This window comes from Telmatherina bonti (genome assembly GCF_933228915.1).
Source record: "Telmatherina bonti genome assembly, chromosome: 4".
Lineage (NCBI taxonomy): Eukaryota > Metazoa > Chordata > Actinopteri > Atheriniformes > Telmatherinidae > Telmatherina > Telmatherina bonti.
Genome location: NC_136622.1, coordinates 34,659,124 through 34,671,193, shown reverse-complemented (window position 1 = coordinate 34,671,193; position 12,070 = coordinate 34,659,124). Strand labels below are relative to the sequence as shown.

General features: G+C 46.2%; 1 protein-coding gene across 4 annotated transcripts in view; it reads right to left on the bottom strand.

Moving 5' to 3' along the window:
• plekhg5b (pleckstrin homology domain containing, family G (with RhoGef domain) member 5b) overlaps nt 1–12,070 on the bottom strand; it is a gene marked incomplete at its 3' end in the record, with an annotated part of 83,395 nt that overhangs the window by 25,712 nt on the left and 45,613 nt on the right. The window lies entirely within an intron of this gene.

Here is a 12,070-nt window from a genome sequence, read left to right as displayed (position 1 = left end):
AGGCACGTCAAACCAAACCCCTCCCCAGAAGTCCTCAACACCGCAGGAGTCCTCTGTCTCCCTGCAGGCCAGCACCCACACCCGGCTCAGGAAGCGAGGATGCATGGCGAGATACAACGGAGGTCCTGCTAATGTACTTCCTGTCATTGTTTCCAAGTCCTCAGGAGGAGCAGTGTGTCTGTGCATGCGCGTGTGCATGTGCACAGCAAAGATGTGAGGCAGCAGAACTGCGATTACGGGCCTACAAACAGGACAAGAAGCAAAACCACGCAGACCGCTCTCGGTACTCTACCGTCATACGCCGCAGATGGGAGCCGGAGTCTTTGCAAGCTGCATCCGTGTCCATGCTTGCAGGCACTCAGGACCCCCCAGTCACCATCCAACTCGCCTCCCCGTTGCCCCGCTAACTCCCACTGGAATATTAATCCACTCCTCTCAATGTCTCGACAGGTATGATCACAGAAGGGGTCGTATGCAAGGCTGGAGGGGGGAGGAAGGGGAGGGAGGGATGAGGTTAAGTGAGGGTGAGGAGTCCCGATGAAGACTGAAAACCTGGACAGGAAGGAGCAGAATAAGAAGGTCCGTCTGGAAGCCCCCCTCCCCTCTCCTAATCTAGCAGCCTAATTGGTGCCTGTGCTCTGTCAAAGCCATCTGACGGTCCTGCAGAGATTAAAAAGCTCCGCTCAGAGATCCTCTCTTCTTTCACCCACCCCCCATCTCTCTCTCCTTTTCCTCTCTGTGTCCTCTGCCAGCAGAAGCACAGACTCCTCCCTTCCTGTCATACACCCAGGGTCACTGCACCCAGGCAGAGCCCCAAGCAGGGAGGTTTTAAATAGAAAGAGTCTGAGAGACGGGAGTCAGCGAGGGCTAACGATGGCCTCATGGTGAACACCCAATGGGGTTAAAGGATCATTCCTGTTTATTTCTACTTAAATTTCATAGTTTTGGCATTCAGCTATGAAAATAGTAAAGTCACAGACATTTTTACCACTTCTGCAGAAGGATGTGATCAAGTGAAAGCAGGAATCTGCAGCTTCATCGCCTGATGGTGCTTCTCTGGAACTCCGTGAATTAAACCGTCCTTTCACACAGCGGCGGCAGGTTCAGAGGCTGAATCCCAAGCCGGAGGGACAGCATGGTTCGACAGGTCGAGTCGAGGCATTCTCATTCCTGCTGCAACTATCGGATGCTTCAGCCAAGATAAACGAGCAGAGCGCAGGATGAAGCAAGGGGCCCAAAATCAACCCAACAGAAAAAGCTCAAATAAACCAAGAAAAGCTTGTAATCTCACATTCATGACAGATACCTGAAATTACATCTGACATAGCAGAGTTTCAGCTCAGCAGAGATTGTTCAAATACTGAACATTCCTGTCAATTGATATGAGAGTCAGAGAACGAGACTTTCGTTAAGCATCTGCTGCTGGATTTGGATCGCTTTCCAACTTCACAACAATGAAGAGTGTAAAAGAAGCCGACAGAGCTGCTGTGTGACAGCTGACGGCACGCCGACGGATGCCTGAGCGTGTCGTGTGCAACGAGACCCCCCCCAGCCCCCACAGGCCTGCTCTCAGATCTGCCTGGATTAGAGAGGTGATTCAGGGTTGCCTTATAGCTGAGGAAAGCTCTGCACGCACACACAGCGCCCCACATTCATATCCTCCCCAACAGCTGAGAACACAAACACACAAACCCCAATGTGACTACGCAGGTCACTTTCTATCTGCACAACCCCCCACCCCTCCATCGTTTTCATGCCAAACATCTGACCCTGGGATTGCCTGGGCTGATGACTTTCCATTTCAGCTGCAACATTTAGATGGCAGAGTCAGAAAACCATGTCACAAAGCTCACATCATCTCCATCATGACGAGTTCACTGTCCTCCAACGGCTCCACAGTCACCAGATCTACATCCAGCAGAGCAGCTCTGGGAGATTCTCATCATGATGAGGTGGAACGGGAGGTTCTCATCATGATGAGGTGGAACGGGAGATTCTCGTCATGATGTGGTGGAACGGGAGATTCTCATCATGATGAGGTGGAACGGGAGATTCTCATCATGATGAGGTGGAACGGGAGATTCCCATCATGAAGAGGTGGAACGGGAGATTCTCATCATGGTGAGGTGGAAAGGGAGATTCTCATGGTGATGAGGTGGAACGGGAGATTCTCATCATGATGAGGTGGAACGGGAGATTCTCGTCATGATGTGGTGGAACGGGAGATTCTCATCATGATGAGGTGGAACGGGAGATTCTCATCATGATGAGGTGGAACGGGAGATTCCCATCATGAAGAGGTGGAACGGGAGATTCTCATCATGATGAGGTGGAAAGGGAGATTCTCATCATGATGAGGTGGAACGGGAGATTCTCATCATGATGAGGTGGAACGGGAGATTCTCGTCATGATGTGGTGGAACGGGAGATTCTCATCATGATGAGGTGGAACGGGAGATTCTCATCATGATGAGGTGGAACGGGAGATTCTCATCATGATGAGGTGGAACGGGAGATTCTCATCATGATGAGGTGGAACGGGAGATTCCCATCATGAAGAGGTGGAACGGGAGATTCTCATCATGATGAGGTGGAAAGGGAGATTCTCATGGTGATGAGGTGGAACGGGAGATTCTCATCATGATGAGGTGGAACAGGAGATTCTCGTCATGATGTGGTGGAACGGGAGATTCTCATCATGATGAGGTGGAACAGGAGATTCTCGTCATGATGTGGTGGAACGGGAGATTCTCATGGTGATGAGGTGGAACGAGAGATTCTCATGGTGATGAGGTGGAACGGGAGATTCTCATCATGATGAGGTGGAACGGGAGTTTCTCATCATGATGAGGTGGAACGGGAGATTCTCATGGTGATGAGGTGGAACGGGAGATTCTCATCATGATGAGGTGGAACGGGAGATTCTCATGGTGATGAGGTGGAACGGGAGATTCTCATCATGATGAGGTGGAACGGGAGATTCTCATCGTGATGTGGTGGAACGGGAGTTTCTCATCATGATGAGGTGGAACGGGAGATTCTCATGGTGATGAGGTGGAACGGGAGATTCTCGTCATGATGAGGTGGAACAGGAGGTTCTCATCATGATGAGGTGGAACGGGAGGTTCTCATGGTGATGAGGTGGAACGGGAGATTCTCGTCATGATGAGGTGGAACGGGAGATTCTCGTCATGATGAGGTGGAACGGGAGATTCTCATGGTGATGAGGTGGAACAGGAGGTTCTCATCATGATGAGGTGGAACGGGAGACTCTCATGGTGATGAGGTGGAACGGGAGTTTCTCATCATGAGGTGGAACGGGAGATTCTCATGGTGATGAGGTGGAATGGGAGATTCTCATCATGATGAGGTGGAACGGGAGATTCTCATGGTGATGAGGTGGAACGGGAGATTCTCATGGTGATGAGGTGGAACGGGAGATTCTCATGGTGATGAGGTGGAACGGGAGATTCTCATCATGATGAGGTGGAACGGGAGTTTCTCATCATGATGAGGTGGAACGGGAGATTCTCATGGTGATGAGGTGGAACGGGAGATTCTCATCATGATGAGGTGGAACGGGAGATTCTCATCGTGATGTGGTGGAACGGGAGTTTCTCATCATGATGAGGTGGAACGGGAGATTCTCATGGTGATGAGGTGGAACGGGAGATTCTCGTCATGATGAGGTGGAACAGGAGGTTCTCATCATGATGAGGTGGAACGGGAGGTTCTCATGGTGATGAGGTGGAACGGGAGATTCTCGTCATGATGAGGTGGAACGGGAGATTCTCGTCATGATGAGGTGGAACGGGAGATTCTCGTCATGATGAGGTGGAACGGGAGATTCTCATGGTGATGAGGTGGAACAGGAGGTTCTCATCATGATGAGGTGGAACGGGAGGTTCTCATCATGATGAGGTGGAACGGGAGGTTCTCATGGTGATGAGGTGGAACGGGAGGTTCTCATTGTGATGAGGTGGAACGGGAGATTCTCATGGTGATGAGGTGGAACAGGAGGTTCTCATCATGATGAGGTGGAACGCGAGATTCTCATGGTGATGAGGTGGAACAGGAGGTTCTCATGGTGATGAGGTGGAACAGGAGGTTCTCATGATGATCAGGTGGAACGGGAGATTCTCATCATGATGAAGTGGAACAGGAGGTTCTCATGATGATCAGGTGGAACGGGAGATTCTCATGGTGATGAGGTGGAACGGGAGGTTCTCATCATGATGAGGTGGAACGCGAGATTCTCATGGTGATGAGGTGGAACAGGAGGTTCTCATGGTGATGAGGTGGAACAGGAGGTTCTCATGATGATCAGGTGGAACGGGAGATTCTCATCATGATGAAGTGGAACAGGAGGTTCTCATGATGATCAGGTGGAACGGGAGATTCTCATAATGATGAAGTGGAACAGGAGGTTCTCATGATGATGAGGTGGAACGGGAGATTCTCATCATGATGTGGTGGAACAGGAGGTTCTCATCATGATGAGGTGGAACGCGAGATTCTCATGGTGATGAGGTGGAACAGGAGGTTCTCATGGTGATGAGGTGGAACAGGAGGTTCTCATGATGATCAGGTGGAACGGGAGATTCTCATCATGATGAAGTGGAACAGGAGGTTCTCATGATGATCAGGTGGAACGGGAGATTCTCATGGTGATGAGGTGGAACGGGAGGTTCTCATCATGATGAGGTGGAACGCGAGATTCTCATGGTGATGAGGTGGAACAGGAGGTTCTCATGGTGATGAGGTGGAACAGGAGGTTCTCATGATGATCAGGTGGAACGGGAGATTCTCATCATGATGAAGTGGAACAGGAGGTTCTCATGATGATCAGGTGGAACGGGAGATTCTCATAATGATGAAGTGGAACAGGAGGTTCTCATGATGATGAGGTGGAACGGGAGATTCTCATCATGATGTGGTGGAACGGGAGATTCTCGTCATGATGAGGTGGAACAGGAGGTTCTCATCATGATGAGGTGGAACGGGAGGTTCTCATGGTGATGAGGTGGAACGGGAGATTCTCGTCATGATGAGGTGGAACGGGAGATTCTCATGGTGATGAGGTGGAACAGGAGGTTCTCATCATGATGAGGTGGAACGGGAGATTCTCGTCATGATGAGGTGGAACGGGAGATTCTCGTCATGATGAGGTGGAACGGGAGATTCTCATGGTGATGAGGTGGAACGGGAGATTCTCATCATGATGAGGTGGAACGGGAGATTCTCATCATGATGAGGTGGAACGGGAGATTCTCATCATGATGAGGTGGAACGGGAGATTCTCATCATGATGAGGTGGAACGGGAGATTCTCATAATGTGCAGCCACGAAGCCATGCTTCGTGTCAATATGGAGAAAATCTCTGAGGAACATTTCCAACACCTTGTTGAATCTATGCCAGCAAGAACTGAGGCAGTTCTAAAAGAGACGGTCCAACCTGCTACTGTGTGTACCTAATAAAGTGAACAGTGGGTGTTTGTGTCTGCTGCGAGGTTGTGTCAATAATGAACAGCAGAGAACAAGTTGTCTGAGATGAATCTAGATCTTTACCTCTAAATAGCAGCTTTATGTTCAGATTCTTTACAGCACACCATGTTGCCACCGACTATGCTGAAGGGTTTGGTCTTCTTATGGCTACTACACACAGCTGACCCTGAAGACGATAAACTAAGGAGTGGCTACCTAAGTTTGGATTTCCAGCCTTTTAAACATGATTTACGATCATGGATGGAACATGTGGGTTTCCAACAACAGCCAGGCAGTTGGGTTTGGCTGCCATCGCCTCACCACCATCCCAATTTCTGGCTCTTGAGGACCATTTTTAATGAGCCTGGACAGCTTGCCACATCCTCACACACTGGAAAATCTTTGGGTTAAATGTGTGTGCTTGGACTCGCATGACACATGGGGGGAGAAGGAGGGAGGTGGGGGGTTGTAGGCCGCAGATAAATTCAAATAAAGAGTGTAGATAGGACTGATAGAGGGCTCATTCATCACAGCGCTGCTTTGAAGAGGATCCGCTCAGTCAAGCTATTACTGATGTAGCAAAAGCCAAAACTGCGCTTCCCTGTCTGTCTGCGTCCTGACTGTGTCTCACTGCAGAACAGCTTGTCCTGCCAGAGCACACCTAGCACTTATGCAACAGCGTACATCACAGAGCGAGTTTGCATCATGATGGAGCCGCAGGCGGGGATTTCTTACAGAATTTATCTCCGGAGAGATAAGAAAAAACAACACCTCCTGTTATTTTTCTGTGTAAAAATAAAACTGACGGCATGAAAAAACAAAAAAGAAAAACGGTGCAAATTCTTCAACATCAATTTTCAACAACATTCATTAAAACGGTGGGAATTTCTTTTCTTTTTTTTGCTTGAATTTATTTTATAACCTCTTATGATTCAAGCTCAGTGATGGTTAAAAAACACAGCAGATGAAGTGGGGGGAGGATACTGGATACGGATGGTTTTCCCAGCATCAGCACCCTGGAATTTCACTTTCTTACCCCTAATAGCTTCCAAGTAAATTCCTTCCATTTGTCTCAAGCTAAATGACTAAAAAAGCTTAGAAGGAGGCACTAGAAGACAAAACAAAAATAACAATATCAATATAACTGATTATTTACTCCAGTTGTTTGTATAAAATCATGCAGATAAATTTGTCCAGTTACAGCCCTGCACAACAGCAGCTTGACTGGTCAACAGATGCTGAAGTCTTCAGGAATTACCATGTAACATGTGAGATTACTGTAGTGTATTATCATGATATTTTATCCACCAGGGTGCAGAAGACAAGTATCAGAGTGGTTCAACTGAGTTTTGAGCAAAGATTTTACCATAAAGTGATGCAAAAGTTCTCAAAGACTGTATGTAAAAGGACAAAAAAAATAAAACTTCTTGACTTTTTCTGATGAGACTTCGACCAGCAGTTGATGGAGATAAAGCTCCAGATACATCTTCCGGATTCCATTTTTTCCCCCTTTTCTTTATAGAATCTCACCATTACATTCTGTACATAATTTTTTCATTTTAGGTTCAATAGGTTTAATAGGTCAGGTTTACCGTCATGACAACTGTGGGAGGGAGTGAATTTTTTTTCTAACTCCACCATTTAAAAGTAAAGTAATCTCAAAATTATGCATATTTAGGGGCGTGTCCTTTTGATTGACAGGTATCCGATAGCCTGCTTCATCAAGGAGGAATGTAGAACAACCGTGGGTTAACAGCGTGACTCAGCTTTAGCCTGCTTACCTCCGTTAGCTGGTTAGCTCCTGTTATCTCCAGGTTAGCTCGGTTAGCTCTTAGCTACAGGCAGCTCGGAGTTCACTAGATAGCAATCATCCACCATGACGCTCACAGCCCCCCCTCTAAGCTCCACCTCTTTGGCCATATTTGTATTTTCCGGGAGAGACGACACGCGTGACGCTGCCAAGATGGCGATAGTAGGAACCGCCCACCGAGCTTCAATTCAGCTCTTCAGAAACCTACGAGTGACATCACAGAGGTTCCGTTCATCTCTTATATACAGTCTATGCTCTCACCCAATGCTGGGATAGGCTCCAAGTTCCCCATGACTCTTGTTTGGACAAGCAGTTCACAAAATGACTGACTAACTTTATGGTTCTCATCTTCATGAGTTTCCTTCACGTTTTAGGAATAAACTGGACACCATGCTGAGATATGCCAAGTTGTCAGCTAACGGCTCAGTAGGTTGCTGCAGTAACACTATTTTACATCAAATTGTGATAATTTTTGGTCTTTTCTGTAGATGCAATTAAAATGATAAGAATGTACATGTATTTACAACAAGGTGCTGGTAACAAGGTCTACAAAACCCATTTAAAATAGATTGTTGTCTGTCTCGTGTTGACAAAAAAAGACATTTTTTATGCTTCAATAAGTCATTGGTTGGTTAAAGGGGTTAAAAAAAATAGCATCCCCCTTGAAAAATGGGTGAAAAAGCAGTAAATGAAAAAAGAAAACAAAAACTCAATAAACCCTCCTCAAACCATTTTAAAACGTCAATCCAGGCAGCTTTGGAGCAAAATATAAAGAAAAAGCAAGACTTTTGCACAGCTCTGTCAAACTCAGACTGCAGCTAATAAAACTTATCTGATGAAAACTCTTCATCTCAGCTGCGTCTGCATCTGGAGTCAGTGCTCTTTGCTTTCAGCAATTATGCAACAGTCATGACAGAAAAAGTGTTTCCGTGTTTCTGACATTGAAAGCTGGTCCGTGTAACCTGCTCTGTTTTCTGCAAAGACGGCTGATTCATCAGGATTTGGGAGAAGCGTTTGAAAGTTCGGAAGCAAAACAACTGCATTATGAGGAGTAAGAAGGAAATCCACCATAAACGTGACTTTCTTCATGTTTCAGGTTAGATGTGTTTGGAAGGGCGGGGCAGTGCGACAGTCAGGATGTGGGATTCATGTGGGGGGTGTAAGCCCAGCAGGTCTGACAGAAAAACACACAACATAAGAGGAAAAATAAACCTCTTATCTCTAATTGACATGTTGTGAAAACAGGAGCTACCCTATATGTGCAGCAACACATACCCACAGCTGTTTTGTTATAATGGTACCAACACCCATGGAGCAAACTCACCCCACCCCCCACATCGTCATTGTTCTAAGCAACCAGCATCCACTCACATCAGCTCAGGATGTTAAGCACCAAAAATAGCGTTTGATTCAATCTTTCTGTCAACTGTTCTTTATCTTCGAGTGTTCAATCACAGTATCAGTAAGAAATGGATGTTTTCAAGTCGTGCCCGAACATGCGAGTCATCACCGCCTTGGCAAAGGCTACAGATTCTTCGCCGCGCCGAGTTATGCTAGTATTAACACCTCTGCTCATCAGCTACCCAGGATTCACTTTTACATCAACCCCTCTCAGCCTTGAACCCCTCCTCCCCCCCATCCTTTCCTCCCTTCACGAAAGCAGCCAGGAAACACACTCCGGTGCATTCCACTAAGCACACCCCACACACAAATGATTGGTTAGCGCTCAACCAGCGACAGTCATGCACGGTCTTGTTCAAACAGTGAAATGAGACCAGTCAGACGGCGAGCACGCATCATCGCTGGTTCATCGTCTACGGCTGACAGAGAAGACAACCGCCGTCTCCTCCTCACAGTTAAACACGCTGATGGTCTGACCTTAGTCCTGCAGGTCAAGACTGACTCCACACAACCAGAGCTGCACGTCTACAATAAGCCAGGGGTGCCCAAAGTCTGTCCTCAATTGCTGCTGTCATGCAGGTTTTCCATGTATCCCTGCTCCAACACACCAAACTTCCATCACATGGATCCAACAGCCAATGAAGTTCTGCACAATGACCGATTAGTGTGAGTCAGGTGTGTTGGAACAGGTAAACATGGAAAACCAGCAGGATTGTTGCCTTTGAGGACAGGATTCTGAAAATACTTTGAGGACACGTTCACATCAGCCTTTTTTTTTTTTTATTCGAATCCGAGTCCGTTTGCTGGGAAAGTCTGCTTCGTTTAGAGAAATGTGAATGCGCCAAACCAATTCTGATTCGGATCAAAGAAGACTTGGTCCACCTACAAATGCAGGTCTCTGTCAGTTTCAAGCAGACCAAATACAGCAAGTGGAGTACAAAAAAGTAACTTCCTGCATTTGGGGTAGCATTGCATTGTGGGTAAATCCATAGTGATGGCGTTAAGGGTCCACTGCCTCATCTGGTGTTCATACTGCGTCCATTGTTGCAGTGGATTTCTGCAGTATACTTGCATGAGACACAATAAAAACCCAAAACAGCCATAGTTTCGTCTCCATGTTTAACTTGCAAGTTTTCGGTCTTGTCCTTTCTTTTGCTAAATACTACTGCAGCGCCACCTTTGGTGGGAATGGGGATATATTATTGTAATGGTTTGGCTTGTTTGACCAAAATGCAGTGAGAACGTGATCTCCTCATGGATACACCCCCTACAACTGATCAGAGTTCCCAATCGGGCCGAGTCTAGCGGACTATCCTGATGTGAATGCATGTGAACTTTTGCTTCACATTTTTGTTCACATTAACTTATGTGGAATTCCCTGCTCAATCGAAGAGACTCCCCCGGACAATCGCAATTCCTCTAAGACCAGGAAAAATACAGCTTTCCCAGTCAGGTTCAGGCCTTTACACACATTCTTGATATTTCATCCAAATAATTCAGGAATATTTTTTAATCGCATCCACGTCAAGTCAATGGGAACGTTCCCATCTGTGACAAAATTCTGTCCATCAATTTTGCACGTTTTATTTTTTTCAAACGGAGGTAGATTTTGCTTAATATTCCCATCCGACAGATATGCAATCGACCAATCAGAGAAGGCATCAGCATAACCAAGGCCGGTCATGAGCAATGAAAATGTCACTTTGTCGCTGTTACCTCATAAAGACCTTATATCACCGTGCCTGAGCGTCTTATTGTTTTTGTGTTTTGTGTTGTTTATGCAACATAGAGGCCTTAAAACACCGGGGCTGCCTGGTGTGTTAAGGCCTCAACACGGATCATTTTATATTAGATCATTCTGAATTTTACAGCCCTGAGATTCATCACATCACAATCAGATGATGTCTGATTTCCTCCAGCCCTTCACCATCCTGCATGCAGCTGCACATCACGGCTTTAATCATGAACTAAATACACAATGTTGGCATTAAACATAGAAACAAAATCTTTATTTCATCAGTTACACTTGCACTGCTTTTTTCTTCAGAGCCTGTTTTCATTGTTTTCCTGGAAGCAGAGCATGTGACTCCGCAGGGTCTCCCTGTGTATGCCGGAGTGGGCCTACTTTCCTAAACATGACCGTTAGCTGTGGCCCAGTAGGTGGGATTGAAAACAACACAGAGAGGAAAGCTGCAGGAGATGAAAGAGCGAGCGCAGGCACGCCTGACTCACTCTGATTTATTTTTCGATAAATAAACGCTGCATCTGCTGAGGAGTGCCATGACGGAAAACCACCGCCACTCGCTTTCTTTTCTTCTCCTGCCATCTGTCCTCTGGTTAAGCGAGGAGGCGGAGTAGAAGAGCCAAGGGCCCCGGTTTTTACCTCGACCCTTCTGCCAGAGGGCTGCCTGCCTGTCTGAGCGCCTGTTCTCCATTAACTGATTCCCTCACTGTGCAACAGTGCAGACGCCTCCAGCACACGTGGGTTTGCTCAAACGGTGGCACTTGTTATGTTTCAGTTTCCAGAGAGGGAGCAAAGTGTGTGACTGTGTGTATCGTACCCAAACATCTGATATGTATGTTCATAAAATGTACCCGACATGGTGAATTCTGGTGACAGCGTTTGTTCACTAACAGACACCAGTGTAAGGAGATGTGTCAAACAAGGAATGATGTCAATTAAGACACAAATCTCCAAACAAAAGTCAGAAAACACACTCATTCAGTTAACCAGTCGACACCTGTACACTGATACGGAGAATCTCTGCAACTTAGCTTTCAGCATAACTCCTAAGATTCCTGATGTTGGTGTTGACAGCTGAGATGGCAAGTGCAGCTTCGTGAGTTAAAGTCTGATCTGTTCAGTTAAAAGATCTGAATCTATGATCTGAATCTTTGGACTCCAGGATCAGATTCAATTTTAGAAGATTGGAGAAAGAAGTCAGGTAAACTTCCCCAAACAAGTTTGTGCAGTTGCAAGATAAGACTGCATTAAGCAGAATTAAAATAACTTACATTCATGATATAAGATTCAAAACATCTCCAAAGATTTAAGTTAATATTTATTTTCCTTTAGTGGATGTCTACTGTTATTCTCCTCTTGTTAGAAGTGCTACTTCTACTAAATTACAACCATAAGGAATGAAGTCCAGCCTGTCACCATTTAGTCACCATGCAGCTCAGTTTATTCAAGCCAAACAAGCTAATAAATATGTTCTGACTTTTCTTTTCTTGTGGCTTTGTTGCAGTTTTGCTGACAAGTTTGCTTCACTGGTGGATGGAAACCTCCCCACTGCAGAGCTGGTTCAGTCATTCAGTAAAACATTGATCCTTATTTTTACAAGACATTAAAATTGAAAAACCAACTGATCTAGT